We start from the raw sequence: 19,233 nt of genomic DNA on the forward strand, positions 1-19,233 counted from the left end.
TCTCTATCACAAAACAGACCATTGAAGATGGCTAGGACAACATACCTCTGCACTTGGTAAATTATAGAATGACATAGTGATGGATTTGGAATGTTAAAATATTCCAGAGATAAGATTATAAACTCCCCAGTAACTATATCAAGCATCTCATCATCTAGTTAAAATTTCAAAAATCCTCTACAAAATTTCTCACAGACAGCTATTTCAAAAATAAATTCAGATTGAAGAGAATGTTTTTTCATGACTGAGTGAAGTAACATTTCTTCAGGTGGAGTCTAGGACCACAAGCATTAGAATCACCATGGACATCTTAAAATGCAAATTCATGGCTCCCTGTCTTTACCACCTGAATGCAAACTCGAGGTTGGTTTTAATGCACAACTTGAGGAAAGATAGGTTAGTCTGGCTCCTGGATGACCCAGGTGCTTGGGTGCTCACTATTTTCTTGCAGCCTAGCAACAAGCTGGCTCAGCAAAGAGGCTGTGAGGCCCGCAGGCAGAAACCAGAATTGATAACAATAACTCTTCAGGCAACTGGTGTCAAAAGCTTGCTTTTTAAACCAATAAAGTTGTAACCCCAAAAGAAAAGCTCAAAGTTTTCCAAATTGACTATGTGATCCCTGCTCCCTCCCTACTCCTCTGTAAATACCGAGGTGGCAGGAAGTCAGGATCCTTCTTCCAGAACATTTCCCAAAGTGCATCCAGGTGTGCCAGCCCAGGCACAGCTCTCTATGAGTTGGTGAGTGGTTGAGGGATCCTGTGCATTTGAGGGATCCAAATTTTTGTTTGGGGCCTGTACTGTGTGTGTGTGTGTGTGTGTGTGTGTGTGTGTGTTTTAAAGATTTATTTATTTATGCATGAGAGACACAGAGAGAGACAGGCAGAGACATAGGCAGAGAGAGAAGCAGGCTCCCTCCGGGGAGCCTGATGTGGGACTCAATCCCAGGACTCCGGGATCATCCTGGACGAAGGGACATGCTCAACAGCTGAGCCACCCAGGCATCGCTGTACTGTGTGTTTTTTTGTGATTATTCAGGCCACATGTTGTTTGATAATGCCAAAGTTTGAAAAATACTGTGTAGGTATTATATATTTACCTATGATTTGGAGGAAGTAAACAGGCTATCAGAAATCATACCCTTACTCCCATAAATGACTTATATTAGTTCAGAATCATATGAATGAAATAAGTTGCATATAAATGAATACATTGCAGAAATATTTTTGAAAGAACTATGTACTATGTACTTTAAATTAGAACTATGTACTTTAAATTAGGTGCTTCCTTAAGCTAAAACTATTAAGTTGCTTTCTGGAAAAATGCAGAAAAGACTTAAGCATATGTGTTGATTCTATGATCTTGATTCAATACATTTATAGCGCAACAGTTCCTGTGTCTATTGAATAAGATTTTCTTTTTGCCAATTAATGTTAGCATGACAAAATTGCAGAGACAATTCTGAAGAAGTTTAAGTGACTCTTTGATGACCTCTGTCAAGTAGGTGAAAATTTTGTGATAGTGTCAACAGACTGAAAACTATCTTTTGTTGAGATAAAACCACACATGTCATCAATTGTAGTATTGTGTTCTGAGTACTACATCTGTAAGGAAAATCTAATGTTCTATAGAAATGTTATTTATCAGAAAGATCTTCCCTGACTATCCCATCAAAACTACCACTGTCTTTGCTGGTCCTTTACCCTTGACGTGGTATATATGTATTTGCTTATTATGTCTCTTCCACTAGAATGTTAAGTCAGCTCTGTGTTGAGGAGGGATTTTGTATCTCAAGTCCAAAACAATGTCTGGCATAGAACATGCATTCAGTAAATACTTGTTGAATGGCTGGAAGGTGAACCAGGTTCAGTAAATTTTGGACTACTGCTTATTCTGGATGGCAAAGAAATTAACGCTATGACCAAATACAAGCCATCCCTCCTAAACAACTAGTGACTCATTATTTAGATTCTGGGTAGCATAGATACTGTTGCTTGGTTTGTTACAACAGAAATGTGAAAAAGAGCTAGGGTTTATGATTCAATTCAATAAACACAGTTTCATCAAGCTAACTCTGCTCCATAAGCACCCTCATCTGCTAATACTGAAAAGTCCAAAGCCCATCCCCTGGTTTCTGTGACTTTCCTAGAAAAGTTTTGTTTTTTTCCTGCTTTCATCACCTTAGTTCAGTTTTGGAATCATCTTCTCATCTTGTGCCTGGTTTTTCTTCTGCACCTGTTGAATCACATGTGGAACTTCTCCTTCATTTTGAAGAAAAACTCAAGCAAATTTGACTGACATTTTAAGGAAGTGGGGGAAATTTCACTTATGGGGGGAACTAGAGCAGTTAGAGTAACAAAAATAACTTTAGGTGAATGTTAAAGAGTCCTATTTATCAATCTCTTTCTGCTACCCCACCATAAGAGTCTCTTTCCTTTCTTTCTTTCTTTCTTTCTTTCTTTCTTTCTTTCTTTCTTTTCTTTCTTTCTTTCTTTTTTAAGGTTTTATTTGACAGAGAGAGCAAAAGGAGGGGGGGAAGGGAGAAGGGAGGCAGAGGGAGAGGAAGCAGACTCCCCTCAGAGCAAGGAGCCTAGTGAGGGGTTCCATCCCAGGACCCTGGGATTATGACCTGAGCCGAAGCTTAACTGACTGACCCACCCAGGTGCCCCAAGAGACTCTTTTCATTGGTTATTTCATTCTTATGGTTTCTCTTTTCCTGTCACCTCACATTCCTGGTGTCCTCCCTCTGAGATGGCCTTCAGAGAACTTCACATTCTTCTCCCTGTCTTTGGTTCCTACTCCCAGACTCAGCTCTGGATTGGTGTTTTTGTTTGCTTGTTAATACTTAAATTCATCAAGGTGCTCAGCAGAAAAAAAAAGCAAAACACACAATAAATTCCAACAACCAACTTCCTTTCCTAAGATCCATTTTCAAAAGAGATGCAATTGTTTTCTTAGTTAGGAAAAATGTGCTAAGGCTAGCTAGTTCTAGGCAATACAGTGCACTTCATGTTAGATCAGTCTGAAGTCTTTAGGGAAAACAGTGGATAGCTTAGGTGTAAAAGAGCTACCATATTTTTGCTGGTATTCCATTGTAATAGAAAGGAAATTAACATTCATTAAACGATTGCTATATGTGGAGCACCATATTTCTTCCTTACAAATATTGAACCCCTGACATACACTTTGACTTGAAGGCACTTACTAGACCTCCCCGCCCTGTTTTCCCACCCATGAGACACCTGGACTGTCCCTGGGGACTTAGTGACCGTGGCCAGCAACTCCACCCACGCAACTTTACATAGAATTGGAACATCCAATCACTCTTCTCTAGGAGAGTACAAAGATCACCTTGTGAGAAAGTTCAGGCCTCTTGTGTTCGAAAGACCGGGCCTTTAACTGGTGTTAAACGTGTGTGTATATATAATGTGTTTTAGGACCGTGTTCCTTCTTTGACCAGAGGCGAGCTTCGGGGGATGGTAAACTTTTAGCCAGAATTTGAGGGGATCCCAATCCCTTTTCTAGTCCCAAATCTCCAATCTGAAGAGTAAAATACGTAGGAAGAGGCACAGAAGCTGCTTCCTCCTCGGCAAAGGCCCAGCACGCTGGCGGGACAAGGCCGGACAGACGCTGGGGACGCGGGCGGGCGGGCAGGCTAGCGGAAGCTCAATCCAGCCTGGGCGCGCCCTCGCCGCCCACCCCAAACACCCTCTCCAGCCCTGCCACCTCCCTAGCTCGAGCAGGACTGCGGAAGAGGAAGCAGTCACCGGCGCGCGCGCACAGCCCCTCCCCTCCGTGACGTCGAAGACGCGACGCGTCGCACCGCAGTGCAAACTGGGAAGAAGGGATGAGCTGGGCTGGTTTCCGTCGGACTAGCGAAGGCGAATTCTTCGAGTCGCTGGAAGATGGGCCTTTGGAGGGGAGGCCGGCGTTAGTCAAGCGCTCCCGGCGCCACGGTGAGTGTGGGTCTGGGTCCTGGCCTTTGTTTCTCGGGAAGCCGTCTGCGTTGAAACCCCTTTCCTTTCACAGGCTGCTGGTCACCCGGGAGACAGTCCTGTCCGCGGATAGGGGCGGGACAACCCTGAACATAGAATCGGCTTTCAGAGGAAGGGCCCAACCTCGAGTCCTTCCCGCTGTCTGCCTAGGGTTGTCCAGGGAGTTTCGTGTATTTTTTTTCAGGGTTTCCGGTCTTAGAAAGTGGCACTGACCATTCCTCCTTCTTCTACGACACTTAGACCCGACTTTGACCTCCTTCCTCTGGCCTCCGTTTTCTAAATTTCTGCTATCGAGCTACAATCCCAGGCCTTTAATACAACCCCTCAGAGGGTTTCCCAACCCCTTTTCCGTCCCAGTCAAACTTAGTTTTAGAGAAGTCCAAGTATGAGATTAAAGAACCTATGCGCTCATCAATTAAAACCATGACTTCCCCAAATAAAAGCTTTTCTTTGCTAAAAATGTGACCTCTCCTAGAACTGTGGGAAAAGTTAATTTCACCTCCACTCCACCTTGGAAATATCAGACCCAATCGCAGTGATGTTCAGTTATACATAAAGCTGCACTTTAGGGTTTAATTCTTTTCTCCAGTTCATTCTGTGACCTTGAAGCAAGTCATTTAATCACTAACAAAATATTTAGCTGAAGGAATTTAATATTTGTTAAGCACCCCGAGGGGTTCAGATGAAAGGAATGTTACTGTTTCTGAATCAAGCAGTTTTAGTTTGGTATATCTTCTTGTGCAGCCATTACAGATGTCAAGTGGTAGTTGTTAAGGAACTGTACCTAATCTAGGCTTGCTCTGCCGCTTTGCTATGTAAGCAGATTTTGCATTTCAACAGATTCTGCTTAAGGTTCATTGTTGAATGTCTTTCCTGATGGATTTGGATAATTTGTCATGACTTTACAGTACTGGGCCATTTTATCTGAAAGGTGGTGTAGGTTGTGCTATGCCTTTATCCTATTGCTGTGACTGCCTTGAAATGTGTATTCATTTTCTTGTGACACACTGGGTGCATCTTTAAAATTAGATAGTAAGAACCCTCTAATAGTAAAAAACAAAAACAAAAAAAACCCCACAACTTGTTATTAATCCCATAAATATGCATTAATTGCACAAAAGTATGTAGGATTGTATCGTATCCTTTGAGAGCAACTAACAAAAACATTTTAAAGATGTCTTTCTAGCATTTATCTTTATCTATTTACTTGACCTTTGTTAATTATTATGGCTATTTGTTTATTAATATGAACACTTTGGGAAAGATCATGAATGCCTTTTGTAAAGTAAGACAGTTGGAAAATAAAACCAGCACATCAGATTTTTTCCATAGAATGTCTAGCATTATATTTTCATTATGAATTTTTCTACATGAAGATAGTTATTTTTGTAGAGATTAAAGAAAAAATGTGCCCATCAAGTATGAGTTGCTAATAAAGTTGGAATACTTAAGGAAAAAAATTTTTTTTAAGTTCTATTTATTTATTCATGAAAGACACACAGAGAGAGACACAGGCAGAGATACAGGCAGAGGGAGAAGCAGGCTCCACGCAAGGAGCCCGATGTGGGACTTGATCCGGGGTCTCCAGGATCACACCTCGGGCTGCAGGCGGCGCTAAACCGCTGCGCCACCGGGGCTGCCCCAGGAAACATTTAAAAAAAAATTTTTTTTGGTTATTGTCCCTATTACCTATTGCTATATAACAAAATCACTCTAAAAAAGTAGCTACAAGCTATTATGCTTTGTCTTTTATATTTCTCTGGGCTAACTGGAGTCAGTTGGTTGGGCCTCACTTAGAGTTTCATGCATTTGTGGTTAGATAGGTAACTAGGGTTGGAGTCATCTGAAAGCTTAACTGAGCTGGACTTTCAAGATGGCTCATTTGCATGGATCGCAGTTGATGTTGGCTGGGAGTGAAGCTGGGGATGTTATCTGGAGCACCTGCTCATGGCCTCTTCATGGGGCTTGGACTTCTCATAGGATGAATTTGAGTTTCAAGAGCAAGTATTTGAAGAGACAGAGTGGAAGCTCTCTCTTTTGCTTGGACCCAGAAAATTAGCATGGGATTACTTCCAATATTTTCTATTAGGGCAGTCAGAGGCCTCTGCCCCACCAGATGATAGTTCTTTTTGGAGAGAAGAACATCAAAGAATTTGTGGCCATCTTTAAACTACTGTAAGTTTATTGATAAAGTTGTATTTATAATGTTTGGATTTAATAGTAGATGCAGAATAAGGTACACTTCTGATTTCTTTAACCGTAATACTTTGTATCTTCACAGCACATTATACTTTTTAAAGAGCATTTTTCTCTGTGGGCTTCTTCATTTGATACCTGTGAGAACTCTGCAGAAGCAGATAAATTGTTCCCATTTTACAGATGAAAGTAAACTGAAGAGTGGCAGTGGTGGTGTCCAGGATTTAAGGAATTTTCCCAAAGTCATGTGATAATAAATGGAGAATGAGACTAAGTCCTACAATGCTTTCGTAATATAAAGCTTAAAAATACAAATAATGATGTGAATCTGCATGTCTTTCTAATATAGTGAAATGAAATTGTTACACGTTGCAATACCAATTACAAAACAAATAGTCCTTTAAAAAGTTATGGGTCTAGGGGCACCTGGGTAGCTTGGTTGGTTAAGTGTCAGCCTAGCTCAGGTCTTGATCTGAGGGTCCTGGGATCAAGCCCCAGAGCCAGCTCTCTGCTCAGCAAGGAGTCTGCTTCTCCCTCTCTCTCAAATAAATAAATAAAATCTTAAAAAAAAAAAAAAAGGTTATCGGCCTAAGAATCTTGAAGGTTTTATTTTAATTTTCCAGTTACAGAATTTTAAAAATGATAATGATTTCTCATAACTTTGGTAGATTGGAAATTATATGACTTAAAAGGTTGATTTCAGTTAGAACCTAATTGTCATCTTCATACTGTTTCACTACTTCTGGTAATATATTTATATCCATTTTTTATGTCCATGGATTTCTGTCTAGACTGCTTGTTAGAATTTACCCAAGGAGCTTTCAAAAAAAAATACCTGTGTGCAAGTCCCATTCTGTGAGATTCTGGTTTAATTATTTAGAAGTGGGTTCTGGGCATCAGTATTTTGTAGTTCTGTAGCTGATACTAATGTATGGCTAGGAATGAGAACCATGTCTTTTTTTTTTTTTCTTATGTACTGTGTTCTGGTTCTTTACTCATCTATTTTGCATATGCTTAAAAAATTGAGACAAAGAGGGAGAGAATATATGAAATGGATTAAGGTTATAAATGTTAAGTAGACACCTATTACGGAAAAGTTACCCTTCTGGTTTTTTCCTTGGAATAGTCTTAATAAAAGCTATAGATTTTGGCATGGTTTGTAGTACCTATATGATGGTACTTTGCTTTGTATTAACATTGTGTACTTATCCTACATCTTAAGAGGTAGAAACTTCGTTAGGAAGTATATTCCTTTTTCTTTTCTTCTCTTTTCTTTTCTTTTTTAAAGTAGGCTCCACACCCAGCATGGAACCCTACACACACAGGGCTTGAAATCACAACCCTGAGATCAAGACTTGAGCTGAGGGGAATCCCTGGGTAGCTCAGCGGTTTAGTGCCTGCCTTTGGAGTCCCCAGGATCAAGCCCCACATCAGGCTTCCTGCATGGAGCCTGCTTCTCCCTCTGCCTGTGTCTCTGCCTCTCTCTCTCTCTCTCTCTGTCTCTGTCTCTCGTGAATAAATAAATAAATAAATAAATAAATAAATAAATAAATAAAAAGACCTGAGCTGAGCTCAAATGATACACTTAACTGACTGAGCCACCTGGGTGCCCCAGAAGGTATATTCTTTATATTCCCTATAGCTCTTGATACTGTATCTTGAATAGATATAGGTACTCTAAATGAAGAAGATAGTTTATAAGGTCAGTCTTCAAAACTAGGACTAGTTGTTTTACTTTTCTTTTTTAAAAAAAACATTGTAAGAACTTTTTAAAATTCTTTGAAGTTGTCTATGATTTCCGTGATAATTGCACTTTCTTGGTTTTTCTTCGGTCTGTTTCTTTTCTCTTTTGGGAACATTCCCCTTCATCTTCCACCCCACCAAGCCCTTCAAGTGTCTTGTCAGTTGTAGAGAAATGATATCATTTCCTTGTTGATGCATTCTCTTGATTTTAGTTACTAGTATAAATAATGTCTGTGTTTTAAAAACTATTATAGAAGTTTTAAGGCATACATAAAAGTCAAAAAAATCAGATGATTTCAAATCATATCCTGGATAATATATCATTTAAGAAAAAAATATATCACTTAAGTGTCAGTACTTTGTTACCTCCCAAAACAATAGGGATTATCAAAATTAACATTAATGTCTCAATAGTTGATTTAATATTTGTTTGATCTCTCTTTGGACCTAATCTCTAATTACATATTTACATTTCTATCAGGGCATCTTTAGATGTTGCTTTTTTTGCATACATATTCAAAATTTCCTATAAATCAGTGATTCTTATTCGGGAGTAATTTTACCCACCAGGGGACGTTTTCAGCAGTGTCTGGAGACATTTTGTTGTCACAGCTTGAGGGAGATGAATACTACTGGCATCTAGTGAGTAGAGACCAGGGATGCTGCTAAATATTAACTACAATGTACAGGGCAGCCTCCTACAACAAAGTTTTATCTGGTTCAAAATAGGAGTAGTGCTCAGGTTGAGGAATGCTGCTGTAAGCTGATCAGTTTTTTAAACTGCAGTATTTTTTGTTGTTGTTAATAGCACCACCAGTCTTTGTATAGTGTGTACACAAGAGAAAATTTTGTTTCAGGTTTCTGTCACAAAAGAATGTTTCTGCCTTTTTATGTTCTCTTTTGCAATGGTCTGCTAATTATTCTTATCCAGAATATTCCTTGTTGCTATTTCTTATATCCCCACTTTGACCTGCCTGGAGATACCATTTTTCCCTTCAAGAACTGGCTTATTGCCTGCTGAATAAAATATAAACAATTCTTGATGGCTTCAAAAGTCTTCCATAATAGGACTCCATCTCCCTACCTAGTAATATAGTTTGTTATTAGCCAAGAGTTATTAAGTGTTGACTGTAAGGACTGAGGTAGGTGCTAGGGATCTAGCATGTCAGAGTATTGACATGTAAAGAAAATATGTATGTACTTGTTATCCCTTGATCTAATTGATTATTTCCCTGTACTGATGATCTCCAACTTAAAATGGTTTGACCTAGGATTTTTCAATTTTATAATGTTGTTAGAATGATAATGTTGTTAAAATGAAGTACAGTAGAAACTGTACTAAAGATTTTGAATTTTGATCTTTTCCCAGGCAGCAATATGTGTTACTATATTCTCTTGTGATGCTGGGCAGTGGCAGTGAGCAACAGTGCCCAGTCAGCTTGTGATGGTGGAGTAAACAACTGATACAATTCCAATATTGTCTTTCAGTTTCAGTATAGTATTTAATAAAGTACATGAGATGTTTAACACTTTATTATAAAATAGGCTTTGTGATAGATGATTTTGCCCAACTATTGGCTCATGAAGTGTTTTGAGCATGTTTAAGTTAGGCTAGACTAAGCTACGATGTTTATTAGATTGGGTGAATTACATGTATTTTTGACTGAGCAGTATTTTCAACTTCTGATGGACTTATTGGGACATAACCCCCATCATAAATTGAGAAGGATTTGTAATCCCTGTAGTATTCCTTATTTTTCTCATTGTCTTCTCATACTACTTCATTTTGTGTCTTTGCTCTTATTGATTTCCTTTTCTGGAATGCCCTCCTTTCTCACTTAATCATAGCTAAATCTTATCTTTTGGGATAGTTTCTGTCTGCCTCATCATGTCATCATGAGCACTTCATACTTAAGAGGTATGAAGGTCTTAAAATCTAGTTATAATTGTCATTTGGTCAAAATACTATATTATATGTATAGTAATGACATAGATTACACATATTATACAATTGAGATCAAGAAATGGACTCCCCAAAACTGGGACAATTAAAGATGGAAGAAGTGGAACTTAAGTTGATCTTTGAAGGAAGAGGGATCAAAAAGAAAGTGCACTGTAGGCTGGAAAAAGCTACATCAAATTTTCTCCTCCTTTTGACTTCACAGTGACTGGAGTCACATATTAACATACAGTATAGCAATTAATTGTTGGCTTATTATTTAAGAAGTATTAGTTTGATCTTTGTAACTAAACTAAGAGATTTGGATCAGAAACCCTGTGGTATCTCTTTATCCCCTATAGCAGTGTCACTCAAAGTAGCTAGTCTATGTTATAGGTTCGAAGCTTGAACCAGAGTATAAGTCAGTGGACTGCTTTCTTCTCAGAGAAAGTCTTGCTACTATAAAAAGTTCATCTTAACTGATTTACCTCTGTCATAAATTTCTTATTTTATCACACACTGGTAACAGTTCCCCAACTATCATTGGTCTGTGGACCACACTTGAAGTAGCATTGCTCTGCAGAACTTTTATACTTTTTTAGTTGTAACCTATAGTAAGAACTACATTTTACATTTCAACCCAGTGATATATGCATACACATACACAACCAAAAACTAAAGTTTCATGAAACAATATTTAATCTTACTATATGTGGCATGCTCTGATATTTTCTCTTCTTTTTTTTTTTTTTTTTTTTTTTTGGTGACCTTTTCATGGATTTGAAAACACTGCCCTCAGGGCACTTAGGTAGCTCAGTCAGTTAAGCATGCAACTCTTGATTTCAGCTCAGGTCATGATCCTCAGGGTGGTGGGATTGAGCCCCACATTGGCTCTGTGCTCAGTGGAGAGTCAGCTTGGGATTCTCTCTCTTCCTCTCTATCTGCCCCTCCTTCCCTCTCTCAAATAAATAAATCTTAAAAAAAACAAAACAAAACACTGCTCTCACAGAGTTATTAGCTCAATGCTAGACATGTAGATGCTCAGAAATACCAGAAGTTTTAGGAGTGACTAATTCTTGAAAGGGTCAAGCCTTCTTAATACTTAAGGATTACTTTAAAACATATCATGAATACTTGCTTGTCTGTGGCATTTAAACTAGAATGATTATAGAACAGATTATATGAAATTTAAGGTAGTCAGAAGATATAATGAGTGCTGTTGCTGTCTGAAGGGCACAAGTGGAGTGAGATGATAGATTCCCAACAGAGACAACTTTGCTTTCCTTTCAGCATTGCCAAGGACCCAGGCAGTGTCTGGTGTGAAGCCCTAGTTAAGATACCAGGACCAGTTTGAATGATCACAGACCTCAGTCTTTACCTTTTTACTTTTTAGTCTTCACTCCATGGAAGACTATCTATCTCTACTCTTTCTCTTTAGAAGAATCAGAAGGATGTCATGAAGAGAATGGGAGAATACTATGCCATCCCCCCCATTGTTAACTTATTGTCAATACTGTCTAGATTTCACTTCTGGAGCATTGCTGTGTCACTAAAGCTTAAGTATTTCATCTTATCAGATTTACACATCTTAAGAAAATTAATTTCTTAGAAGAACTTTAATTTTTCTCACTTATACTTTTTTGTGTTATTTATTTTAATTACAATCCTTTTTGAAGCATGACATAGTTTAATAGGTTATATGTTATATTTAGTGCTAGATCTAAACAAGTAGATTCTACAAATTGAGTTCTGTACTTATTAAACATTCTTTTATAAGTATCAGTGGGATTATTGTAACAACAAAAAACTGCTGCTGCTCTTTTCCCTGTTTTTACTGTTGTAGCCAAAATAAATTGTGAATTCATTCAGTCATACTGGCCTTAATTTATTTTATGTCAGTCTCTTGAGATCTCTTAAAAGGCTATATGCAGCAGAATGACTTCTCAAGAATTTAACACATTAAATTTCACATAGATTTAAATTGCATGTATATCCTTCTTTGCTTTCTCATTTGATTAGGGAAAAATACTCTTTACACCGTACTTTGACTTCTGCAGAAATCTGTGATTGTAGAAGCTGAAATGGCAATTAAGGCAATGCTGTAAGTATTTTTAACACCAAGCATCTTATTTGACAGTAACTTCTATAATTTTGTGAATTAAAATGAAAACACTGTGGTACTTTGATGACATTATCGAGAAAATTTTATTTATTTCAGCTAGTCTCAAAATTACATAAGGACAAAGGTGCCTGGCTGGCTCAAGTCAGTAGAACATGCTGCTCTGGATATCGGGGTTGTCAGATTGAGCCTCACGCTAGATATAGAGATTACTTAAGAATAAAATCTTAGGGGCATCTGGGTGGCTCAGTCAGTTGAATATCCAACTCTTGATTTGGGCTTAGGTCACAATCTTAGCTGTGAGATCAAGCCCTGGTTGGGCTCCATGCTCAGCCTGGAGTCTGCTTGTCCCCCCACCCGCCTCCCCCACTCCCCTGCTAGTGTGTGTGCTCGCTCTCTCTCTCAAATAAATAAATAAATTTTTAAAAAATAAATAAAAATTAAATCTTAAAAAATCCACTAATGATAGAAAAATTAACTCTTAAAAAGCATAGTCTTTCAGAAACCATCAATATAAACTTTGTCATGATAATCATCCCTATACTTTCCCTCCATGTGTCTAATCGTTAGCTAAGTCCTCTACTTTTCAGCGTCTCTTGTGTCTGCCTCCTCCATTCCATCTCTTCTGCCCTAGTTCTGACCTTCATCATCTTTCCTTAGGATCATTATCATAGATTGCTGGTGTCTTCTTTATCTCATCTCTTAAAGTCTAACTCTGTAGTGTTGTCAGTTTGGATCATATAACCCTCTTCAGAACCTTATGGCTCTCTATTACCTTTAGAAAACAAAGTAAGTGCTTTATTGTGACATTCAAGGCCTTCTATTTTTTGTTCCCAGGCTATTTTTTCAATCTTTTCTGTCTAGTAGATCCTTGTTTTTTGTCTGTATTGCCTAGTTCCCAAAGATGTTCTTTACTTTCTTTTTTTCCCCCTCATACAGTACCTCTTCTCTACCAAAAGCCTTCTATCAAGATTAACATAAATTCTGTCTTTTCCAAGAACCCTCTGGTCATACTTAATCTTCCTTCTTAATTTTTCTTATTGTACATTATTTGTAACTCTTTATAGTTGGCTACCTTACTGTGTTTTATTACCACTGCTTACAACTTTTTCTTTCACAGTAGTTTTTTTTTTTTTTTTTTATGATAATCACACACAGAGAGAGAGAGGCAGGGACATAGGCAGAGGGAGAAGCAGGCTCCATGCACCGGGAGCCCGACATGGGATTCGATCTCGGGTCTCCAGGATCGCGCCCCGGGCCAAAGGCAGGCGCTAAACCACTGCGCCACCCAGGGATCCCGACACAGTAGTTTTTTTTAACTTTCTGGGTAAGGGGATCACATCTAATCTTTGAGTTCCTGGAAACACAATGTCTTTTATACAGCAGGATATATGTGAATGTTTGAGTTTAACCTTGAGATAGCTAATATTTTACTATTTTAAGTTACCTAGGTAGCATATGTAGCTTTTAAATGACCTGTTTTCCAAAGATCCAAGCTTTAAAGGTAATCATGAGAAATAGATTCACCTGAACATATATTCTAGACCTTCATTTTAGGAGGTTAAAATCAGTAGCTTTCTTTTCCCAGCCGATACATTTTTTTTCCCAGCCGATAAAAATGACATAAATTGTCATGAATCAACAAAATAGACTCTGAATTTTGAACATATATTCTTTGATTATACCAATAGCTCTTGTGACCCAGATGAAGGATAGAATTGGAAAAACAGATACTGTCTGACTGGTACCTGGCTAATCTACCTAATTCTGGCTTTAGTCCCTTTCTTAGTACACTTGGTAGTATCACCATCAAAAAGTAGTTGGGCTTTTGGGGAATTACATTTCAAGAGGTAGCCTGTATCGGGAGCAAATGTTGGCTTTCAATCAATGAAGTAAGCTTCAGATCTTGCTGAACTAGTTGAGGGCAGAAGAGTCAAAAGTAGCTCTTGTAACTGTTAATCTTACTGTCTTCTGGCCCTCATTAATAGTCCCAACTCCAGTGTCCCCTGCCTCTACCACATATCTCCTTAAACACCTTCACAAAGAGTTAGTTTCTTGACCTTACTGTGCTTTACCTTAGTATGTATTTCTCCTCAACTGTTGCTTCTTCTATCCAGTAGAAATCATGTTCCTGGAGCAACATCCCAGTGTATCTCAACATTCTCTTTTTTATTGCCAGGTTGTTGGTTTTTTTTAAGTTGTTTGCAGTATGTTTACAATTCTTTATTCCTTAGTGCTCTGCTCTTGGTCCCATTCATATCACTGTGTGGAAACTAGCTGTATTCCAGAAGTTTTATGTATGAGGCTCTTCCAATATTCCATGTATATTTTAAAATTTTTTTTTAATTTTTATTTTTCTTAAAGATTTTATTTATTTATCAGAAAGAGCATAGGCAGAGGGAGGAGTAGAGGGAGAAGTAGGCACCCCACTGAGCTGGGAGTCTGATTCAGGGTCCCATCCCAGGATCCTGGGACCATGACCCAAGCTGAAGCCAGTATAGTTAATAGTTTTCTTTAAAATTTTTATGAAGGGACGCCTGGGTAGCTCAGCGGTTGAGCATCTGCTTTTAGCTTAGGGCGTGATCCCAGGATCCGGTCGAGTCCCACATCAGGCTCCCTGCCTGGAGCCTACTTCTCCCTCTGCCTATGTCTCTGCCTCTGTGTATGTGTGTCTCTCATGAATACATAAAATCTTTAAAAAAATAAAATTTTTATGAAATACGTTAAGTATGTTACTTATATTCTTTTATATGTTAGAAAGCAGTATAAAAAAATGATTACCATGTGATCACCTTTGAAAATGCCACCCAACTTGAGGATTAAAACCTTACTGATATCCCTAAAGCTCCTTGCATGTGCCTCCTGATTACATCCTCTGGCTCCCCAGAAATAGAATTTTATGTTTATCATTTTCTATCTGTCTTTATAAGTTTACCTCATTTGTATCCTTAGGGAACTGTTCATTTTAGTTTGTTTTTAAACTTTATACAACTTTATAACTTTATAACAAGAGACAGGGGACAGAAAAGTTTATTTGAAGAAATATTGGCTGGAAACTTCCCTAACCTAGGGAAGAAGACAGATATTCACATTTAGGAGGCACAGAGATTCTCCCCAAAAATTCAATGCAAGGAGATCCACACCAAGACACAAGGTAATTAAAATGGCAAAACGTAGTAATAAAAGAAAATTTTAAATCATCAAAGAAGAGAAAAAAGGAAAACCCCATAAAGCTATCAGCATATTTTGCGGCAGAAACTGCAGCTCAGGAGAGAGTGATAGGATACAGTCAAAGTGCTGAAAAGAAAAATCTGTAGCCAAGAATACTCTATCCATCAAGACTACCATTCAGACAAGAAGGAACAATAAAGACTTTCTCAGATGATCAAAACTGAAGGAGTTCATGACCACTAAACTAGCCCTACAAGAAATAAAGGGAACTCATTGAGTGGAAAACAAAAGACCATGAAAGTATGAAAAGTAAACACAAAAGCAGTAAAAATAAATATTTCTGTGAAAATCAGTTAAGGGATTCATAAAATATAAAAATATGTAAAATGTAACACCATTTACCTAAAATATGGGATAGGAGAGGAGTAAAGAATAGGTTCAAACTTAAGCGATCATCAACTTGATATGGACTGCTATGCAGAAGATGGCATATATAAACCTAATGGTAACCAAAAATAAAAAAACCAGTGATATATATGCAAAGAACAAAGAAAAAGGAACTCAAGTATATCACTAAAGAAAGCCAACAAACCATGAAAGAGAGCAAGAAAATAAGGGATAAGAGAAAATCTGTAAAAATTAACCATAAAATAAGTAACAAAATGGCAGTAAATACATATCTATCAATAATTACATTGAATGTAAATGAAGTAAACACTCCGATCAAAAGACATAGGTGGCAGATTAGATTAAAAAACAAGACCTGGGATGCCTGGGTGGCTCAGTGGTTGAGCGTCTGCCTTTGGCTCGGGGCATGATCCTCAGTCTGGGGATCGAGTCCGTCCCGCATCAGGCTCCCTGCAAGGAGCCTGCTTCTCCCTCTGCCTGTGTCTCTGCCTCTCTCTGTTTCATGAATAAATAAATAAAATTAAAAAAAACAAAACAAAACAAGACCTTTCTTTATGCTGCCTATAGGAGACTCATTTCAGACTGAAAGAGGTTAAAGTGAGGAATGGAGAAACATTTACCATGCAAATGGAAAGCCAGGGCAGCAATTCTTTATGCTGGACAAAAAGTAGACTTTAAGACAAGTCTATAACAGAGAAAAAGACATTAAATAATCACAAAGGGGACTATCTGACAAGAAGATAAAACAATTGTAAATATTTATGCACCCAAAAAGGGAGCTCCCAAATACATAAAACAGTTAATAGCAAGCATAAAGGAAATAATCAATACTAATACAATAACAGTAGGGGACTTTATTTATTTATTTATTTTTTTTGATAGTAGGGGACTTTAATACCCTATTTACATAGGTGGACAGATCATCCAAGCAAAATCAACAAGGAAACCGCTTTTTTTTTTTTTAACTGTTTAAGTAATTTCTACACCCAGCTTGGGTATAGAAAACTCATGACCCCGAGATCAAAAATCACATCCTCTTCCAACTGAGCCAGCCAGGCACCCTGGAAACAGTAGCTTTAAATGACAACTGGACCAGATCGATTTACCAGATGTATTCAGAACTTTCCATCCTAGAACATCAGGCTACACATTCTCCACAATAGATCACATATTAGGCCACAAAACAAGTCTCAACAAATTCAAGATCAAAATCATACCATGCGGGGATCCCTGGGTGGCGCAGCGGTTTGGCACCTGCCTTTGGCCCAGGGCACAATCCTGGAGACCTGGGATCGAATCCCACGTCGGGCTCCTGGTGCATGGAGCCTGCTTCTCCCTCTGCCTATGTCTCTGCCTCTCTCTCTCTCCCTCCGTGACTATCATAAATAAATAAAAATTTTTAAAAAATCATACCATGCATATTTTCTGACAACACTGTGAAATTAGAAACCAATCACAAAAATCTGGAAAGAGCACAAATATATGGAGATTAAATAATATGCTACTGAATAACGAGTGAATCATCCAAGAAATCAAAGAAGAAATCAGAAATTACATGGAGACAAATGAAAATGAAAACACAGTGGTCCAAAATCTTTGAGATGCAGCAAAAGCAGTTCAAAGGGGGAAGTGTTTAGCAATACAGGGCTACCTTAAGGAGCAAGAATAATCTCAAACAACCTAACTTTATAGCTAAGGAGCTAGAGAAAGAACAAAAAACATACCTAAAACCTTCAGAAGGAAGGAAGTAAAGATTAGAGCAGAAATAAATGACACAGAAACTAAAAAAGCAATAGAATAGGTCAATGAAACTAGGAACTGGTTCTTTGAAAAGATAACAAAATTGACTAGCTTCTAGTCAGACTAAAAAAAAAAGAGAGGACCCAAATACACAAAAATTACAAATGAAAGAGGAGAAATAACAACCATCACCGCAGAAATACCAACAGTTGTAGAGGATATTATAAAAAATTATATGCCAACAAATTGGACAACTTAAATTCCTAGAAGTATATAACTTATCAAAACTAAAGCAAGAAGACCAATTACCAACAAGGAAATTGAGTCAATGATCAAAAACTCCCAACAAACAAAAGTCCAGGACCAGACGACTTCGTAGGTGAATTCTATCAAACATTTAAGGAAAAATTAATACCATTCTTCTCAAACTATTCCAAAAAAATAGAAGAGAAAGAAGAACTTCAAAATTCATTCTGTGAAACCAGTATCACCCTGATACCAAAAACAGATAAAGACAAAAAAAAAAGAGTACTACAGGCCAATATCTCTGATGAACATAGATGCAAAAATCCTAAACAAAATACTGGCAAACCAAATCCAACAACACATTAAAAAAAAATCATACACCACAATCAGATGGATTTATTCCCAGGATGCAAGGGTGGTTCACTATTCCAATCAATCAACATGATACATTACATCAGTAAGAAAAAATAGGAAACATTTGATCAATTCAATAGACATAGAAAAAGCATTTGAAAAAGTACAACATCCATTCTTAATACTCTCAACGGAGTAGGTTTAGAGGAAACATACCTCAACATAATAAAGGCCATCTATGGAACACCCACAGGACAAAGATGTCCACTCTCACCACTTTTATTCAACATAATATTGGAAGTCTAGCCACAGAAGTTAGACAACAAAAGAAATTAAGACATACTAATTGGTAAGGAAGAAGTAAAACTTTCTCTATTTGCAGATGACATGATACTATATATGGAATACACTAAAGATTTTACTCGTATGTGGAATTTAAGACATGAAATGAAGGGGAAAAAAGAGACAAACCAAGAAACACACTTTTAGCTATAGAAAATAAGCTGATGGTTACTATGGGGAGGTGGTGGAATGGGTGAAATATGTAATATGGAGTAAAGAGTACATTTATCAGAAAGAGCACTAATGTATAGAATTGTTGAATCATTACATTGTACACCTGAAACTAATATAACACTATGTTAGCTAAACTGGAATCAAAATTGAAAAATAAAAGTACTTTATTTCTAAAAAATATTGATCATGACCTCAGCTTTTAGCAAGCATAATCATTAATCAGAGATCACTATAGCAAATATAGTAAACAAGTTTAAAATGTTGTGAGCTTTATCAAAATGTAACACAGAGACAAGAAGTAAGCAAATGTTGGAAAATGACACCGAGAGACTTTGTGCACTGTTGCTACAAGTCTTCAGTTTATAAAAAATGCAGTATCTTGCAAAGAACCGTAAAATGGAACACAATAAAATGACGTATGCCTATATTTATTTGAATTGTAATTAGTTCTTCAAAGCAGGAGACAATGGTATAAATTTAATTGAGTTCCTCTAAGTTTTCATTTGTGACACTTAATGATTTTGCCAGGACTCCTCATTGATGTCTGCTCCTGATCTGCCCTATGTGCATTCCTGCACATGTACACAGCTTAATTGATACATACTCAGCTTTTCTTCCTCGTCTTTATTTTGTTTACTACTTTCTCCATCTTCTTAGAACTTAGCAGAGCATAAGAGGAACAAAGGATGTAATGAAGCATCAAAGACCTTTTTAGAGTAAACCAAACTACTTGGGTATATTCTGTTCATATATCTCTGGCTCCATGTAAAGTGGCCCTGCCTACTCCCCATCCTCCACCAACTTGTTTC

The 19,233-nt window shown here is 37.6% G+C and overlaps 1 protein-coding gene across 4 annotated transcripts in view; it reads left to right on the forward strand.

Moving 5' to 3' along the window:
- USP8 (ubiquitin specific peptidase 8) overlaps positions 1–19,233 on the forward strand; it is a 102,206-nt gene that overhangs the window by 33,461 nt on the left and 49,512 nt on the right. For 2 of the 4 annotated variants that reach the window (XM_072738532.1, XM_072738533.1), the window contains one exon: positions 3,435–3,953. The gene's annotated coding sequence lies outside the window, so the exon portion shown is untranslated. Of the gene's footprint in view, positions 1–3,434; positions 3,954–11,889; positions 11,972–19,233 lie in introns of those variants that run through there. The other 2 variants (XM_025998700.2, XM_072738534.1) reach the window with 2 other exon arrangements.

Source organism: Vulpes vulpes, chromosome 15 (assembly GCF_048418805.1).
Source record: "Vulpes vulpes isolate BD-2025 chromosome 15, VulVul3, whole genome shotgun sequence".
Classification (NCBI taxonomy): Eukaryota; Metazoa; Chordata; class Mammalia; order Carnivora; family Canidae; genus Vulpes; species Vulpes vulpes.